The sequence below is a fragment of the Prionailurus bengalensis genome, chromosome C2, assembly GCF_016509475.1.
Source record: "Prionailurus bengalensis isolate Pbe53 chromosome C2, Fcat_Pben_1.1_paternal_pri, whole genome shotgun sequence".
Taxonomy (NCBI): Eukaryota; Metazoa; Chordata; class Mammalia; order Carnivora; family Felidae; genus Prionailurus; species Prionailurus bengalensis.
The window spans coordinates 137,800,682-137,818,769 of NC_057350.1; the positions used below are offsets into that span (position 1 = coordinate 137,800,682).

General features: G+C 40.9%; 1 protein-coding gene and 1 pseudogene across 1 annotated transcript in view; one reads left to right on the top strand and one right to left on the bottom strand.

Moving 5' to 3' along the window:
• The window catches only part of KAT2B (lysine acetyltransferase 2B), a 103,291-nt gene that overhangs the window by 12,853 nt on the left and 72,350 nt on the right, over nucleotides 1–18,088 (top strand). The window lies entirely within an intron of this gene.
• Nucleotides 15,947–16,788, bottom strand: LOC122492039 (annotated as a pseudogene).

Consider the following 18,088-nt stretch of genomic DNA (forward strand, 5'->3'; position numbering starts at 1 on the left):
GAGAGAGGCAGGTTTGGAGTGGAGGAGAAGAGTCCTTTTTCTGGATGTGTTTAGTCAGGTGAGTCTTTTAGTAGTCAAGTGTTGTCTTGATAGTAAAATGAGGTAATCCACTTAGCAGTTTGCTTTAGTATCTGGAATATTCTACTTGCTCAAAAAAATGGTAGTTACTGTTACAGTTAAAAGCAGAGCTAAATAATAACTACTGATCTTAAAGAGGTCGGCCAAATTGGAGGAAAAGGAAAAACAAGTACACAGAAATAGTGGGAAATAGGATCCTCTCTTTGGGTGAAGAAGAAATCAGTTGATAGAAAGTCTTGAGTTTCAGGTAGAAAATTTTGGACTGAACTCATTAAATAAAAGTAAGTCTTTGCACTTTAAGAAGGAGGAGACCCGAGATATTTTAGAGTGCCAGCGAAAAGCTCTAGGTTTTGGTTTTGGCTCCCTGCTCCTTTGCCAGCTGGGGTAGCTCAGGCAAGCCACACCCCTTCTGTAAGCATTGAATTACTTGTCCTGTGGGGTTAGAGGGAGAGGAAAATAAGATGATGTAGGCGAAAATTGTCTTGGAAAGTATCAGGCAGAAGTGCTCGATGTTGTTAGATGGCATTTTATGTTATGTTCTTTTGAGAGAGCATGAGCAGGGGAGGGGCAGAGGGAGAGGGAGAGAGAATCTTAAGCAGGCTACACACTCAGCATGGAGCCTGGTATCAGGCTCAATCCCACGATTCTGGGATCATGACCTGAGTCGAAATCAAGTGTTGGACACTCAACCGACTGAGCTACTCAGGTGCCCCAATTAGATGGCATTTTATTTATTTTTTTTAAGTTTGTTTATTTTGAGAGAGAGACACACATGCTCAAGTGGGGGAGGGGTAGAGAGAGAGGGAGTGAGAGAGAATCCCAGGCAGGCTTTGCACCGTCAGCAGAGAGCCCGACTCAGGGCTCCATCTCAGGAACCATGAGATCATGACCTGAGCCAAAATCAAGAGTCAGATGCTTAACTGACTGAGCCCCCCAGGTGCCCCAGATGGCATTTGAGAGTAGGCTGATGTGTCCGGTGCTTGTTAGATGGAGGAGGAGTGGGGATATACTGAAAGTGAGAAGAAAGCTATTCCTTCTAACTGGCTATTAAAACCTTGACCCGGGGCCCTGCCCATGAGAATGGAGAAGGTGCAAATCTGGGAGAGACTTGGAAAGAAGAATCAGACGGCCTTGGGTGAAGGCACTGAATGCAGATGTCCTAAGGAAAGGCAATGCCACTGGAGGGAATAGGCTAGTTGAAGAGGGTTGTTGGGGTTGAGGCCAAGCCTAATGTAAAGCTCACCGGGCAGAGATGCCAGGTGTGGGCAGTTGGGAATGCAGGCTGGAAGTTCTGCTTTGCAGGTTCGGCTGGTTATGTGGATGTGTGAGTCATCGGCCCAGATAACGACGGATACCATGAGAACGTGAGCTGTCCAAGGAGCAGTGTTTATGTATGGCACTGTTGGTTTTGCTCATCCCGGCTGACTTGGTGCCAGAACAGCAGGCTGAAGAATGACAAATTCTATCTGTCAGCTGGTTGTCTGGCCTGCTCAGTGTCAGCCAAACAGTTTGACAAGTCTTTCCACTGTGTGGAAGACTGAGTTGTCGCTTTGGTAAGGTCACCAATAAAGTCTGAGATTGGTCCTGTGTATGTTAAAAGAGGTTCCAGAGGTGCCTGGGTGGCTCAGTCGGTTAAGTGTCTAACTTTTTAAAAAAATTTTTTTTAACGTTTATTTGCCTTTGAGACAGAGAAACAGAGTGCGAGCAGGGCAGGGGTAGAGAGAGAGGGAGACACAGAATCTGAAACAGGCTCCAGGCTCTGAGCTGATAGCTCAGAGCCTGACATGAGGCTCGAACTCACCAGCCATAAGATCATGACCTGAGCCGAAGTTGGCCCCCCAACCGACCGAGCCATCCAGGCGCCCCAGTGTCTGACTCTTAATCATGGCTTGGGTCATGATCTCATGGTTGTGAGATCAAGTTCCACGTCTGGTTCTGCACCAACAGCGTGGAGCCTGCTTGGGATTCTTCCCCACCCACCCCGCCTCCCCTCTGCCCCTCTCCTGCTTACACACACACACTCTCTCTCTCTCTCTTAATAAACAAACAAACATTAAAAAAAAAAAATCTCAGTGATTGTTTGGGATTTAGGGTTCTGGGGCACCAGTTTCTTGGCCTTGGTGTCATTCAGGACCTCTTGAGGCCCTTCCATGGGTGATGTGTGTTTGGGTTGGTCCTGGAGACATGCCTCAGATGTGATGAAGAGTCTGGCCCATCCCTAGGCAATTTGGTAGCACTGGAGTCATTTAGTACCTTTTGAGATAATGCCTGAGGGTGTGAGCCTTTGATTCCGGCAGACCTGATTATTTAGCATAAAGAGGGCAGGCAGTTCCTGATTGAGCTCCAGCCCAGGCATAGGACTTCTTCCAGATGGCAAGGTCACGAAGGTTTTCTGTTGATGTTGGAGCAATCTTGAGAGCTTGGAAGAGGAGCGTCTGACTAGGGTGTTTATACCTAGGTCATTTCCTCATGATATATTTTCCATTCTCCTTGTGTATCCTTGACTACTCTTCAGTATTTGCTCTGTGTCCTTGTGACTTTCCAGACCCAAATGGCACTCTTCATTAAGGTCTTCAGAGATATTTCTCCCTGGATTGCCACACTGGTTATCTTTTCTCCCCTTCTACGTCTGTTTTTACTTTGAATTTTGGGAAAATTTGTCTTCTGAGGGAAGTCTCCCCCCCCCCCCCCCCCCCACTACCACCTTCTTTTCACTTGTGCCCAAAGTACCCAGATTTGGGGGGCACCTGTCTGACTCAGTTGGTGGAGCATGTGACTCTTGACCTTGGGGTTGTGAGTTTGAGCCCCACATTGGGTGTAGAGATTACTTAAAATCTTAAAGAAAGCACCCAGATTTTTTAAATCCCAGTTTTAAGTCATAGCTTTATGGTGCCTGCTGGCCTTCCATGTACATCTGTGTGAGCTGGAAAGACTTTCACAGTGGAGAGAGAAAGAGTCTGTGTCCCCTAAAGGATTACCTAGCTATTTACACTTTAATTGTGTATGAGAAGCTGAAGTTAATCCCGGGAAAAGAGGAAGGTATTAATACATGCATCAGACCTCTTTGTCCTTTCAAGTCTTTGATACTCTAAGGGTGGTCCTCACTTGGGAACTTTCTAGGAATGCAGCATTTTAGGTCCCCACCCTAGGTTTACTGAATGAATCTGCATTTTAATGAGATTTCCTAGGTGATTCCTGAGCAGATTACAGTTTGGGAAGCACTGCTTGAAATCACGAGAGCATTATCCACATTGCCCCCAAAGCAGTTCACCTCCAAATTCATTGGGATCACTACCTCTTACAGAGATTCCAGGTGTTGTTTTTTAAAACAGGATTAAGAGATTTTTTTTCACAGTCACACATGCACACCGTTGAGAGGAGAATCCAGGCAGCTCACGATGGAGGCACATGAAAATATTAGCCCTCTCACCTGTCCTCCTCCATCCTGGCTTTCACTACCTTTCCTTGTCTCCAGATCCAGAACGTGTCAGTCCCCCCCCCTCCCCGGCCAAGACTGCACCGTGTTGTTTATACCACAGTTCAAGGAGGGGAACTCGGTTCACTGTACAGAAATCCATTTGGATTCCTGTCAGGCTCGAATGAAGCTGTGAACATGCCAGAAAGTTGGATGTCAGCAAGTCAAGAGTGTTGGATGAGGGTAGCCCAAAAGAAGCACCAGCAATGCGGCTTTATTATTAGCAAGTTTTAATTGTTTCAAAGTCTCCATTCATTTTAAAAACAGGACAACCTACTTAAAGACGTATTCCCATCCTTTGCTGTTTCTCTTTTGCTGACAGATTCTGACAGTAGAGGTGTGGCCACCTAGATGACTAACTTCTTTTGCTTTTTTAGATCGGAGAAGGACAGAGATGGAGACCCCCATTTTCTGGTTTGTCTTTTGTTTTTTTTCCCAAATGTAGCTTATTAAGCTTCTTTAATTTGTGAGGAGAAAACGTGCTTCAGTTTTGGGACACAGTTTGGTGCAACTTTCCAGAAGACCTGTATTTGAAGTGATAATTAGTTATTAGCAGTTCTTGCCTTTTCAGAAAAACAACTTCAGTGGGATATAATTGGATGCCCTAAAGTCTCTGGTTTTAAGTGCACAATTCAATGACTTTTAGGAAATTGAGTTTTAGATTTCCATCTCCCCAGAAAGATCCTTGTGTCTATTTGCAGACAACCCCGTTTGCACTCCAGCCTCAGACTATATCTATTTATATCCATCCATCCTTCCTTCCTTCCTTCCTTCCTTCCTTCCTTCCTTCCTTCCTTCCTTCCTTATGAGAGAGGGTGCAGGAGCAAGAGAGGGGCAGAGGGAGGGAGAGAATCTTAAACAGGCTTCCTGCTCAGCGCAGAGCCCAACATGGGGCTCGGTCTCATGACCTTGGGATCATGACCTGAGCTCAAATCTAGAGTTGGACTCAACCTATAGAGCCACACTGGTGCCCCCAGACTAATCAGCTTTCTAGATCTATAAATTTGCCTTTTCTGGACATTCATATAAATAGGATTATATAGTATGTGTCTGGCTTCTTAGCATAACGTTTTTGAGGTTCATTCATGTAGCATATATATATATATGCATCTCAGTCTTTTTTTAATGCCAAATAATATTCCACTGTGTGGATATGCCATATTTTGTTTATGTATTCACCAGTGATGGATATTTGGATTCATTCTGCCTTTTGGCTAATTAATATGAATAATGTTGCTGTGGACATCTGTGTGCAAATCTTTGTGTGGATACATGTTTTCATTTCTCTTGGGCAGATACTTTGGAATAGGTTTGTTGGGCCATGTGGTAAATTTATGTTGAACTTAATTAAGTTGTGGTAAAATACATCTTGCATAAAATTTACCATCTATAAAGAATGTTTTTGTGAACTTGGGTGTACAAATATTTCTTTAAGTTCCTGCTTTCAATTCTTTAAAATTGCTAGATCATATGGTAATTCTATTTTTAATATTTTGGGGAACTGTTATACTGTTTTTCATAGTGGCTGCACTGATTTTCCTTTCCACCAATAATGCACAAGGGTTCCTGTTTCTCTGCATCCTCACCAACACTGGTTCTGGTCAGTAGCCATCCTAATGAGTATGAGGGGGTAGGTATCTCATTATGGTTTTGATTTGTATTTCCCTAGTGATTAGAGATGTTGAGTGTCTTTTCATAGGCTTATTGACCATTTGTCTTTGGAGAAATGTCTGTTCAAGTCTTATCCCCTTTTGGGTTGTTTCTTCTTTGCTTGTTGAGTTGTAGGAGTTCTTTATAGCTTCTAGATATTACCCTTTATCAGGTATTTGATGGGCAAATATTTTTTTTTCATTCTGTAGGTTGCCTTTTCACTCGATTGATTGTGTTCTTTGATGCACAGAAGTTTTTTATTTTGGTTAAGTTAAATGAAGCTATTTTTTAAAATGTTCATTTTGGGTGAGAGAACTGGAGAGCAAGTGGGGTACGGGAAAAGAGAGGAAGAGAGAGAATCCCAAGTAGGCTCCCCACTGTCAGCACAGAGCCTGGCTTGGGGTTTGATCTCATGAATATATAGATGAATACCTTCCTCCTACAGGATGGAATAGAACAGAGAGCCCAAAAATAAACCCTCACGTAAATGATCAAATGATTTCTGCCAAGACCAGTCAATGGAGAAAGGGCAGTTTTTTCAACAAGTGAGCTAGAAAAACTGGATATTAACTTGGAAAAGAATGAAGATATTGGACCCTTACCTTAAACCTGGGTGGCTCAGTCAGTTAAGCATTTGACTCTTGATTTCGGCTCAGGTCATGATCTCATGGTCATGAGATCAAGCCCCAAGTAGGCTCTGCACTGAGCACAGGGCCTGCTTGGGATTTCCTTCTCACTCTCTCTGCCCCTCCCTTGCTCATGTACCCATGTGCACACTTTCTCTCTGAAAATAAGTAAATAAATATAAAAAAAAAAAACAGGAAAAGCTTCATGACATCAAATATGGCAATAATTTCTGATATGACACCAAAAACACATGCAACAAAAGAAAAAAATAGACAAGGGGTATCTTGGTGGCTAGTCAGTTAAGCATCTGAATCTTGATTTTGGCTCAGGTCATGATCTATGTTTAACTTTGTAAGAAACTGCCAAACTCTTTTCTACAGTGGCTACCATTTTACATCTCCTCCAACAATGAAGATTCCCATTTCTCTACATCCTTGTCAACATTTATCATTACCTGCTCTTCTGTTTTTTAATTTTGTTTTTGTTTTTTAATTTTTAGAGAGTGTGAGCGGGGGAGAGGGGCAGGGGAAGAGAAAGAGAGGTCGAATCTTAGGCAGACTCCATGCCTAGTGTGGAGCCTGATCTGGGGCTTGATCCCATGACTCTGGGATATGACCTGAGTCAAAATCAAGAGACAGGTGCTCACTGACTGAGCCACTCAGGTGCCCCATTATTATTATCTGCTCTTTTGGTTGTAAGAGCAAGGTGTGAAGTTGTATCTAATAATGGTTTTGGTGTTGACTTTTAAACATTCTACTTTTGTCTCACCTGGAGTAGAGAGGTAGTAAAATAGAGTGAGGACCTCTGCACACAACCACAGGACCAGTTATTTGCCTCAATGTACCCAATGAGTGCTTCTGCAGGGTAGACTGAGAAAGTTCTGGCAAATCTCCTAACATCTTAGAGCCTCAGCTTTTTCTTCTGAATATCGGGGATAATTAATACCTTCCTCCTACAGGATAAGATAAGAACAAGTATACAAGTGCTTTTTCTCATTTTAGGTGCTTAATACATGTTGGAGGCACAGGTTTACTCCATCAGTTTCCCTTCAGTGTGTTCTTGCTATGAGACATCCCTGTCACTGATTTAAGTTTTCCAGCAAATAGGACTTCCCAGTATTGTAAGCATGACTGAATCCTAGTCATCTTGGCTGTCTTTCTCTTGTTCCTCTGGATGTCACCCAAATATCTTCACGCCTGTCTCACTCATCGACACTGAATGAACTGTGAGCACCCTGCTCCCTTGTCCAGCTGTCATCTGAGTCATGATCCTGTGTTTCTCCAGTGTAGCTTCCTTCTCGTCCTCCATCCTGGCTTCTGCATACTACAATGAAGGCTGTTGCCTTCTCTTGCCATCTGACCTTGGATTCTACTGGGGCAAGACCATTTACATCCTGGGCCTGTTGAAGCAATCCGGTGGCTTTTTCCTTCTTGCTTGGTTCTGCCAAGTCTGCAGAGATGTGCTCTTGGGGGAGATGAAGTCATCTGGGGAGCTCTCTCCTCCTTGTGCCTGGGTTGCTAGCTGCAGCAGTAATTGGCTTTGCAGCATACTCCCTAAAAGGTTGTCCTTCAGATGGTACTTTGTTAAAGCTGCAAGGCCAGTCCCCTTGGGAGTTCCCGTAGATAGCAGCTGTCTTGCCTAATTAAGGAGAGATGTGGGAAAGGTATTTTGAAGGAAAACCTCTTATCTGGAAGAACAGTGGCTGGGCCTGCACATCTGGAAGGGAGAATTAAAGGCTGAGGCAGAGGGCATGGTAGCAACAGCTTGGAACATGTGGCAGAAAGTGCTTTGCTGGCAGTCAAGGATAAAGGCAATGAATGTTTTCTTTAGTATGTCCTCTTCAGTAAATTGGGCAAGAAGTCCCACACATACTACAGTTTTTTTGCACTTAGGTTTCCAAGTGCCCAAGTGCATGTACACATGTAAGAAGTGCTTTGTATATCCTACTAAAAAAAGAAAAAAGAATAAATCCTGAAACAAGTGGGCCAAGCTCAAGGGATTTCCAGGTATCTCAGAGAGGTATAACTCAAACCACTTAGAACCACTTAGGAAATGTTAGGACTGTCCTAGGCGTAAACTCTTAGGGTCTATAGCAAAGACGGGTTTTGGGGGTAGATCCCTTTTAAACTCTAGTGCGGCAATAGCCAGTAGAAATGTAGTATGAGCCACGCATGTGACTTAACATATGTAATTTTCCAGTGGCCATATGTATTGGTTTCCTAGGACGGCCATAACAAATTATCACCAATAAGGGGGGTCAAGTAACAGAAACTTTCCTTATTTACAGTTTTGGAGGCCAGAGGTCTGAAGTCAAGGAGTCAGCAGAACCATGCTCCCTCCAGAGGCTCTGGAAAGAATCCTTTCTTGCCTCCTGGCCATCTTCAGCATTCCTTGGTGTATAGATGTATCACTCCAGTCTCTGCCTCTGTCTTCACATGGCCTGTGTGTCTCCGTGTCTATGGCTCAATGTCCAAATCTCTCCTTTCTTTTATAAAAGCACCAGTTATTGGTTTTAGGGCCCAGTTGATGTTCGGGATAATTTCATCTCAGCATCCTTTAACTGTTCATATCTACAAAAAATCATATCTGTTTTCAAATAAGATCCCGTCTGGTGTTTCAAGTCCCGGACTTGGCACCCACTATGCCAAATTAAAAAAAAAAAAGAGAAAAACCAAATATTAAATTTTATTAATTTTAGTATACAATATTATTGTAACATGTAATAATATATAATAATATATATATAATATATATAATAATATATATATTATATATATATAATATATAATAATTTTTTTAACATTTATTCATTTTTGAGAGAGACAGAGTGTGAGTGGGGGAGGGGCAGAGAGAGAGGGAGACACAGAATCTGAGGCAGGCTCCAGGCTCTGAGCTGTTAGCACAGAGCCCGACGCAGGGCTCAAATCCATGAGCAGTGGGATCATGACCTGAGCCAAAGTTAGAGGCCCAACCAACTGAGCCACTCAGGCGCTCCTAATATAAAATAATTCTTCATGAGATATTTTAACATTCTTCTTTTGTTTTTGACACCAAGTCTTTGAAATCTAGTGTTTATTTTACTCTTAGAATGCATCTCATTATAACATGTAATCAATGTAAAATAATTCTTCGTGAGATATTTTAACATTTTTTGTTTTTGACAGTACGTCTTTGAAATCTAGTGTTTATTTTACTCTTAGAATGCATCTGAACTTGGACCTACTCCCTTTTGGAGACTGGATACCCACTTGTGGCTGCCTGCTGCACACCGGCCAGCTCAGCTCCAGTGCTGGGGGGCTCACAAAACTTTTATACTTCTCAGTGTTTTGCTTATGTTTTCTCCCTCCTTTGCTCTCTCTGTCCTTTTATCTTCCGATTAGTTTTCAGGGAATTTTCTATATATTTGGAAACAGTCTCAGTTGTTCTGAACAAAAGAAATAAAAGTCTACTTTGTGAAAGCTACTGAGATCCCCAGACTCAGTGGGGGAAGCAGAGTGAGTCCATTTTGAAAGAAAAGTCCTTTATTCAGTTACATGTTTAAGTGTTTATTGTTGGTGGAATTCATTAAGTACTTCTATCACAGGTAGCTTAAGGAAGTGAAGTTAATACTTGGGATGTAACTTTTTTTTTTTTTTTTTTTTTTTTTTTTTTTTTTAGCAAATCTCTCTGCCCTGAGATCTTTACCCATTATCAGACCCCCATGAACACGGCCATTCTTCTCTGTCATGTTAAGACAAAGAGTAGAATAAACTTTTCTTTATGGGCTGATTCTTCTAAGTCTGTTGTAATAATGAAGTCAGAATTTCTACTCTAAAAATCTATATTGTCTTTTTCAAGAATTGCAGGCTTGTTATTTTTTGGCTTGAACCTCAGGAAAGGGAGGGAGATTTTATAAGCAACCCCACGGGGGAAAAGTTTTGGATCCTTGAATTCTTAAATGTGGTTTGTGATAAGGATGTGGTTTCTGCACTTCCTCCCCCATGACTGATTTATACTGAGCCTCTGTTACGGTCCTTGGATATTTTTCTGGAATTATATTTTCCCCTCAGATGAATTCATGTTAAAGAAAATTAGCAAATAACCCATGAATATGAATACCGTAGAGAAAAATATAAAGTACAGTGTGGGGACATCTGGGTGGCTCAGTTGGTTAAGCATCTGACTCTTGATTTCAGCTCAGGTCATGATCTCAGGGTTTATGAGATAGTGCCCGATGTTGGGCCCTGTACTGACAGCTCAAAGCCAGCTTGGGATTCTCTCTCTCTCATCCCCCATTTGCTGTCTGCCCCATTTGCTTTCTCTCTCTCTCTCTCTCTCTCTCTCTCTCAAAACAAAGAAATAAACTTTAAAATAGAAAAAGAATGATAAAGTACAATATGAATGTCCCTCTCCCTTTCCCACTTCTGCCCCCCTCCATAAGTATGTATCCGTCTAGTTTCTCTGTATATATCCAAATACATATTACATGCTTAAATTACATATTCTCTTATTTTATTAAAAGATATATTGGATTATGCTTAGTATTGTTCTGTAGTTTGCTTTTTCTGCCTTTTACTGGGACCTGGAGGGGTCCCAAGTCTACGTGGTTAGTTATATTGATAAATGTGGCATAATAGTCTGTGGCACCAATCTACATAATTTTATAAATTCTTATATTAATGATCAGATTTTACCTGACATATATTTTTTCTTTTGCTCTAATAAATGGTGTACAGATATAATTGAGCACATGTGAGTATTTCTGTAGGAAAGCTTCCAAGTAGTGCCCTTGGGCCAAAGGGCACAAACAGTCCAGTTTGGTTTCTGAAAGTCTGTACCAATGTTTCCTGCCACACATGTTATATGAGGGTGTGTGTTTCCTCACATCTTGGTCAACCTTAGATATCAATGTCAACTTTTTCTGTATTTTTGCCAACTTAATTAGTATGAGGAAATACCTCACAGGGCTTTTACTTTTTCATTTCTACATTACTAGTTATTTTGACCATTTTGTATAGGTTTATTTAACATTAGCATCCGTTTTTCTTGGAATCATCTGGATTTGCAAATTTTTCCCTGTCAGACTGTGCTTTTTACTTCTTGTTTTATAGATGATCTTTATAAATTCTGAATATTAATACTTTGTTATATATGTCATAAGTGTATATTCTTTCAACTGATCTGGTTTATGGAACTTATATGTTTGAGGAGAATTGCTATCTTTACAGATTTACCATATTGTAAATTGTAAAATTAATACGTTTACATCCTGTCATGCGAACAATGCATATTTCTTCATTTCAATACAGAAATTTATCCAGTCTTTAGTAGAAAGTTATAGTTTTCTGTATACAGATCTTACTCATCTCCTTGAAGATTTATTCCTAAGTATTTGATGGTTTTTGCTATTAGGATCTTTTTTTCCCCCTATTACATTTTCTAAGTGGTTCTTGCTGACATAGAGAAAAGATTCTGACTTTTATATGTTGATCTTATTCTTTAGTCAATTTACTGATTTCTGTATAAGTTTTGATAATCTCTAAGAATTGCCTACCAATTTTTACAGTCTTTATCTACTTCCAGGACAGTGTTGAACAGTGGATGTGTTGAGGGCTTCCTTGTTATGGTAACTTTAATAGGAATAATGTATCTCTTTATTTAATATAATGTTTTTGAGTTAAAAGAATTTTCTTCTATGGCAAGTTGGCAAATTTTTAAAATCAGAAATTGACACAGAATTTTATGAAAAGCTTCCTTGGCATCCATTGTAATTATTTTTTCTTAATTTGTTAATGTAATTTGTTTGCAGTGATTGATTATCTTTGCATTCTTGTGATAAACTTTGCTTAGTTCTTAGGTGTCAGTCAAAATGCATGATTTTAATTGTACTGTTGGATTTAATTTACAAATATTTTATTTCCATTTTCTTTAAAAATTTTTTTGTGAGATTGGGCTAGTGATTTTTTCAGTGTGTTTTGCTGTCTGTATTCTGTTTTTGTGGCAGGGTTATACTGGATTCGTAGAGTGACATGTGAGTGTGCGTCTTTTTCTAACGCTCTGAAACAGTTTACAATACAAAGGACTAATCTCTCCTGAGCCCAGTATGGTAGCCACCAGCCACAAATGACAGTTGAGCACCTGAAATGTGGCTGGTCTGAATGGAAATGTTCTATCATATATTAATGTCATGTTAATAGTGTTTTTATACTGATTACATGTTGAAACGGTAATATTTTGGACATACTATATTAAATAAGTTTATTTAAATTAATTTTACTTTTTTTTTTTTTTTTTACTTTTTAAAATGTGGCTACTAGAAAATTAAAAGTTTTATGTGTGGTTCACATGATATTTATTTTGGATAGTTCTTGAGAATTAACTGGAACTTACCTATAAAACCATCTGATCCTGGAGCCTTTTTTTAGCTCTTTGACTACCTTTTCGTTTTCTTCTAGGGTTGTTAGAAAACTTTACTACTTATTAAATCAGGTTTGATAATTTATATTTTCCTAGAAAGTCACTTGATTCATCTAGTTTTTCACGTTTAATGGTATAAAGTTCTACAGAGTACTTACCTATAGTTGTAAAATAAATCTGTAGTTGTATTTCCTTTCTCATTGTTCTTTTTTTCTTGCCTTCATTAGAATTGTCAAGAGTTTGTTTCTTTTAATGTCTTTTAAAAAATCAACCATTTATTATATTGGTTAGGTATATGATTTTCTTTGTTATTGATTTCCTGAAAAATTTTTTATGTAAGTTCCTTTTGTCAATTTTTCTTGAGTTTATTTTGTTACTCTTTTTCTAGATCATTGAGTTGAATGAATAGTTTACTTATTTTCAAGCTTCATGTTTTTCCCGTATATGCATTTAAGGGTATATGTTTTCCTTTAAATGTTGCCTTGACCATATCCCATGGATTTTGATATATTATATACTTACTGGGTGATTGTGTATATGTAACCCGGTCATTATTTTCTCTTCACCTCTGCTTTTTGTAAAAATGTCCACCGAGATCACCAGTGAGCTGTTGAGTGACTTCCCACTGTTCTCGCCTATAGTGGACATGGAGTTGATTTATTCTTTGAGGAAAATAATTTTTTACATAACTTATAAGCTGCTCAGTCTTTTATTCAGTAAGATCTGTAACCTCTTTCATAGTGATTGAGGCCAGTGTCCTCCAACTACTTCCATTGGTTGCATCCTCTTCAAGTCCTTGCTTTAAAGTATTAACTGTCGGGGCGCCTGGGTGGCTCAGTCGGTAAGCGCCCGACTTGGGCTCAGGTCATGATCTCTCAGTTCATGAATTTGAGCCCCGCGTTGGGCTGTGCTGACAGCTCAGAGCCTGGAGCCTGCTTCAGATTCTGTCTCCCTCTCTCTCTGCCCCTCCCCTGCTCATTCTCTCTCTCTCTCAATAATAAATGAAACATTTAAAAAAATTAAAGTATTAACTGTCATAGTTCCTCATGATTTATAGAGCCCTTGTTCCTTGCTCACCTTTCACCTAACAGAATACTCCTAGCATATTATCATTATCAGTGCCACTGTAATCTTTGTTACAATTTCCATTTATTCAGCATCTACCCACATTAATTGCTTAATACCTCCAACAGTCTTGTGAGATAGGTACTTTAAAACCCACTTTATAGATTAGGAAGCTTGGAGAGGTTAAGTGATTCACCCTAGGTTCACATAGTAAGTGTTGGAGTTAAGATTTGAAATTGTATTTCTTTAATTGCAAGTCCTTTCCTCTTGACCATGGCATTGATGCTGTATACTGTCACTTGTGGTCTTTCTACCAACTTCAACCTAAGCTGAAACATTTTGCTGACCTTGAGTTTGCCTCCATTCCTTCTGTTGCTGCTATTGGTTGAGGGCAGGGTGTTGAAGGGTAGTGGAGAAAGGGAAAGAGCCCTTGCAGGAGTGCTCAGAAAGAACTCTTTCTGAGTTTCCTGCCAGTCTTTTTTTGCGACGGTGGATAGCCTCAAACTCCTGGCCCCTTTTTTCTATCCCTGGCCTCTTTGCTTCTTCAGAGTCTGAGGAAGGCTGTTCAGGAAGGCCTGAAAGAATGTTCTAGTTCTTAGATTTTGCTGCAAGAAGATCTCGTCTCTTTCCATACAGCTATCTGGGAAAATATCTGAGAATGTATTTCCTGAGCAGAGCTTCAGGAGGAATAGGTATGCATCACCTATTTGATTCAGTCCCAAAGTCTTCTCTATTCTAGGCCGATGATTCTCAACCTTTGTTTTTTAATTTAGACTGAATATTTATTTTTATTAAAAAAGTTCTTTTTTAATGTTTGTTTATTTTTGAAAGAGAGAGAGCATGAGTGGGGGAGGAGCAGAGAGAGAGGGAGACACAGAACCTGAAGCAGGTTCCAGGCTCTGAGCTGTCAGCATAGAGCCCAGTGTGGGGCTCGAACTCACAAATCACGAGATCATGACCTGAGCCGAAGTTGGATGCTTAACCGACTGAGCCACCCAGGTGCCCCTAGGCTGAATTTTTAAGATAAATATCATGACTAAAAAAGGCAAGGTTCAGGCAGAGATCTATAAATGATAGCCCCCCCCAAAAGGAGTAATTTTATAATGTATTTGTTTATAGTGATAATTTTTGAATTTTAAACTATACATATTCTTTTATCCCTTCATAAAAATCCTAGAAAATTCTGACACAAAGATGTTAACCACCCTCTTTTCTCCTCTGTCACCCAGCCTCAGGAGAGTACCACTGGTCTCTAATTACATAGAAATGTTATGGAGAAAGCAGGCACCTACATATTTCGCTATACATGAAGCGATGGGTAAGAAGTATGTTCCAAAGCACACATCTGCTGTTTCCCTTCTAAAATGAACTCTTGTTCCCCTTCTCTCCTCCCACTTGAAAAGCCCCTTGTCTGTATAGATCTTCCTGACATGGCCTATTAGTATGCATGTGTGTTTTATTTTTTTTAACGTTTATTTATTTTTGAGAGAGAGAGTGACTGAGTGTGAGCAGAGGAGGGTCAGAGCGAAAGGGAAACACAGAATCCGAAGCAGGCTCCAGGCTCTGAGCTGTCAGCACAGAGCCCAGTGTGGGGCTCGAACTCACGAACCATGAGATCATGAACTGAACCAAAGTTGGACGCTTAACCGACTGAGCCATCCAGGCACCCCAGTGTGTGTGTTTTTAATGGATCCATTACTAGTAACTCTTCCTTTTAGATCAGAGATGCCCAAGTTTGTCTACACATTGGAATTACTAGCTTAAAAAAATACTGATGTCTGGGATCTATACCCAGATATCCTGATTTAATTGATCTAGGGCCAGGTGTGGTGTTAGGCTTAGCAGAGCTCTCCAGTAATTCCAGTGTGCCTCTAACATTGAGAACCACTGGGGTAGGTTTTTATTTCTGGAGAAATTTCTTGTGTGTCTTCTGTATCTGGTCCTATGATTGATATGTAGTAGTGCTCAGTGTTTGAAGAATGAATACGTAGCCAGTGCGTGAGTCAGTAGGAAAGGTTCACATTCTGTCTATTCTTTTCCCTCTGCATTCTTCCCACCCACCGTCCAAATACAGAGAAAACATTCCCCGTTAGCATTGTCTTCTGAGATAATCCATTCCCAACACTGCCTTAGCTATGGCGTGATCCCATGGATTTCAGCCCCAAGCACAGTATGGAGAGATTTACCTGTAGACTCCTACCTTTGAACTGCGGAGTAGTGTTTTGTCAAGGCTGATGCCTCTTGTAGAGGTGAAGTACATAGGCTAGAAATACTTTTGGATCAGTTCAGAGCAAGTTGGCTTCTCAGGCTTCCTCATAATGAAGGAAATTCATGTCCCACTGGGTCACTGTCTCTCTGAGAATCTGGAGTTACAAATGCTGGCAGTGGTTAGTCTTACTTTGGTCCATGCAGAGTTCCTACTAGTTTTCCTGCCTTCCCATAGACAACCTGCCAAAGAAGGAGATGTAGGCTGTCGTTGCTAATGTGCCCAGATGCAAAATCCATCGTTTGTCAAAAGCTAAAGTGAATGAGGACAGAATCCCAGATTACATAATTCCTTGGGGTTTTGAACTTGTTATTACCCACCTGATCTCTAGCCTAAAGTTAATCTTGGGCCTTAGTAAGTGATGAAACTTTTTTTTTTTTTTTTGAACATATGCAAAATCTGTTTATTGGGATAGTTCCCCACTCACGTTGACTCAGGGTGCACTTAGTGCTGCTTCCGTCTGAAGGAGCATCCTTCCGTGAGCCTTGCTTTTCCTCCTGTCAGCTGGCACAGAATGGTGGAGCAGCCCACACACAGCACCACCGTCTGTGCATGGCTGAACACGGTGGTGATTTTGTAGCACCCCGGGCACTTCACGTCCATGAAGTAGGAGTTGGGGCTCTATACCAGGCGCTTCTTCTTGTGTTTCCTCTCCTCCTCTTCCAGGGATGGGTGCAGGAGGTCCTTCGCGAGGGGCATGTTCTTGTGGGCAAGTTGTCACTGCCAGAAAGGCTAAGTGATGAAACTCTTAACTAGACAACTTGGCATCTTTTGGTAGTTTCAGAAGAATCCTTTGTTCTGTTGCTGGGCCGTGGTTAAGGTATTAGAGTAGAGTTCCTTTCTATCTAGATAAGCAAAGAGATTTATAAATTCTGGAATGTATGAGTAGTTATTGTGCTTCCCTGTGTAATAGAATAATGCATAGTTGATCCTGGATTGGAAGTTAAAAGTGAAAGGAAATTGGATTATTTGCTCACATAAACTAGTGACAGAAAAATGGATGCCTCTATGAGTGATGCTAAAGTGGGAAGGCTTTACACAAGTGAGGAAAGGAAAAAATGAAAGAAACAAATGAGTTTGGAGACATCTTGGCTCATGTCCTTGTGTTCTGTCCCTATCCCTGTTTCAAGCCCAGAGGATCCTGTTGGAGAGGGAGACACGACAGGTCAAGTAACCAAGCTGAAGTCCTTCTTACTAACTCTGAGGCTTTGCAGGATTCCTCCTACTTCCAGCTCAGCTCTTTCCTTTGCTCACTGTGCTCTAGCCATGCTGGTCTTTGCTTTTTGTTGATCAAGCCAGCCACTCTTGACTTTGCTTTATTTCCTCTGTCTGGGATATTCTTCCACCAGACATCTAATGGTCGCCTCCCTCTGCTCCTTCAAGTCTTTGCTTTATTGCTCCTTTCTCAAAAAGGCTACTTAAAATTGCAGATTCTATCCTATCCCCCACCCCCTCTCCCATCTCTTCATCTTTCCTTCCATAGCACTGTCACTTTCTAATATACTATATACTTCGTTAATTTGTGTTGCCTGTTTGCTCCATCCGTCATCACCATGAGGGCAGGATCTTTAGTTCTTTCCTTCCATACTTAGCAGAAGTACTTGGCACAGAGTGGGCCCTCAATACATACTGTTCAATGAATGACTCAATATGCATAGTAGTTCTTTGGCTTGGAATTTAGTTCTGCAAACTGAAAGGCTTTGGGCCATTGCTATTTTTCCTTTTAGATTTGTCCTGCTGTATTTAATCGATTTGTTGGGACTACTATTGTCATCATTTTTCTTTTTCTACCAAGAGTTTTTTTTTTTTTTTTTTTTTTTTGGAAAGGGCAGCTGCTCAGAGAAGCCAGAGGCCGTGGGAGTCCCTTGGGTAGCTATTCCACTGCTAGGAGAGGAATGGTCCACAATGGGGGTGTTTTCCTCCATCCCTACAAAGATTATAGGGATGCTTTCTTGGGTGGAAGTTGTCATGAGAGTCCTTCTCCAAAAACATGGGTCTTTGAGACCTTTCCAGTCTCTGAAGAAGTGGCTGGCTCATTATAGGGAATTTCACGGCCCAGTTCAGCTTAGTAAGTGAGGAGTAGGGTTTGATAGTCAGATCCTTCCTGATGCCTGGCCAAACATAAGAGGGTTGCTTGAGCTACTACTCATTGGGGGTTGTGCTGTTAAGCTGCTGTTTTTGGTCTTGCCTTCTCCATCCTCATGGATGATAAAATGTGATAAAATGTGAGAAGCAGGCTGGGCTTGCCAGCATTCGCAGGGCCCACTGCAAAGGACTTATCTTCAAAAGCATAGGGTCTTATCTGTAGAAACACGTTTTCCTTCTTTCACCTTGGCCCTTCTTGCCTTGCCAGTTATGTATTCTTTCATTTCTTATTCTCCTATATGTGCACACACTTCAGAAACTGTCCCTGTCTTGGAGAATTTTCTGTGTGAGGTTAAGGTAGCAGCCTTTCTCCAATTTTCTACAAATTAGACTTCTACTAACTTCAGCCATCTGCTGTGGGGTTTGTGGGCTGGCGGGTGGGAGGT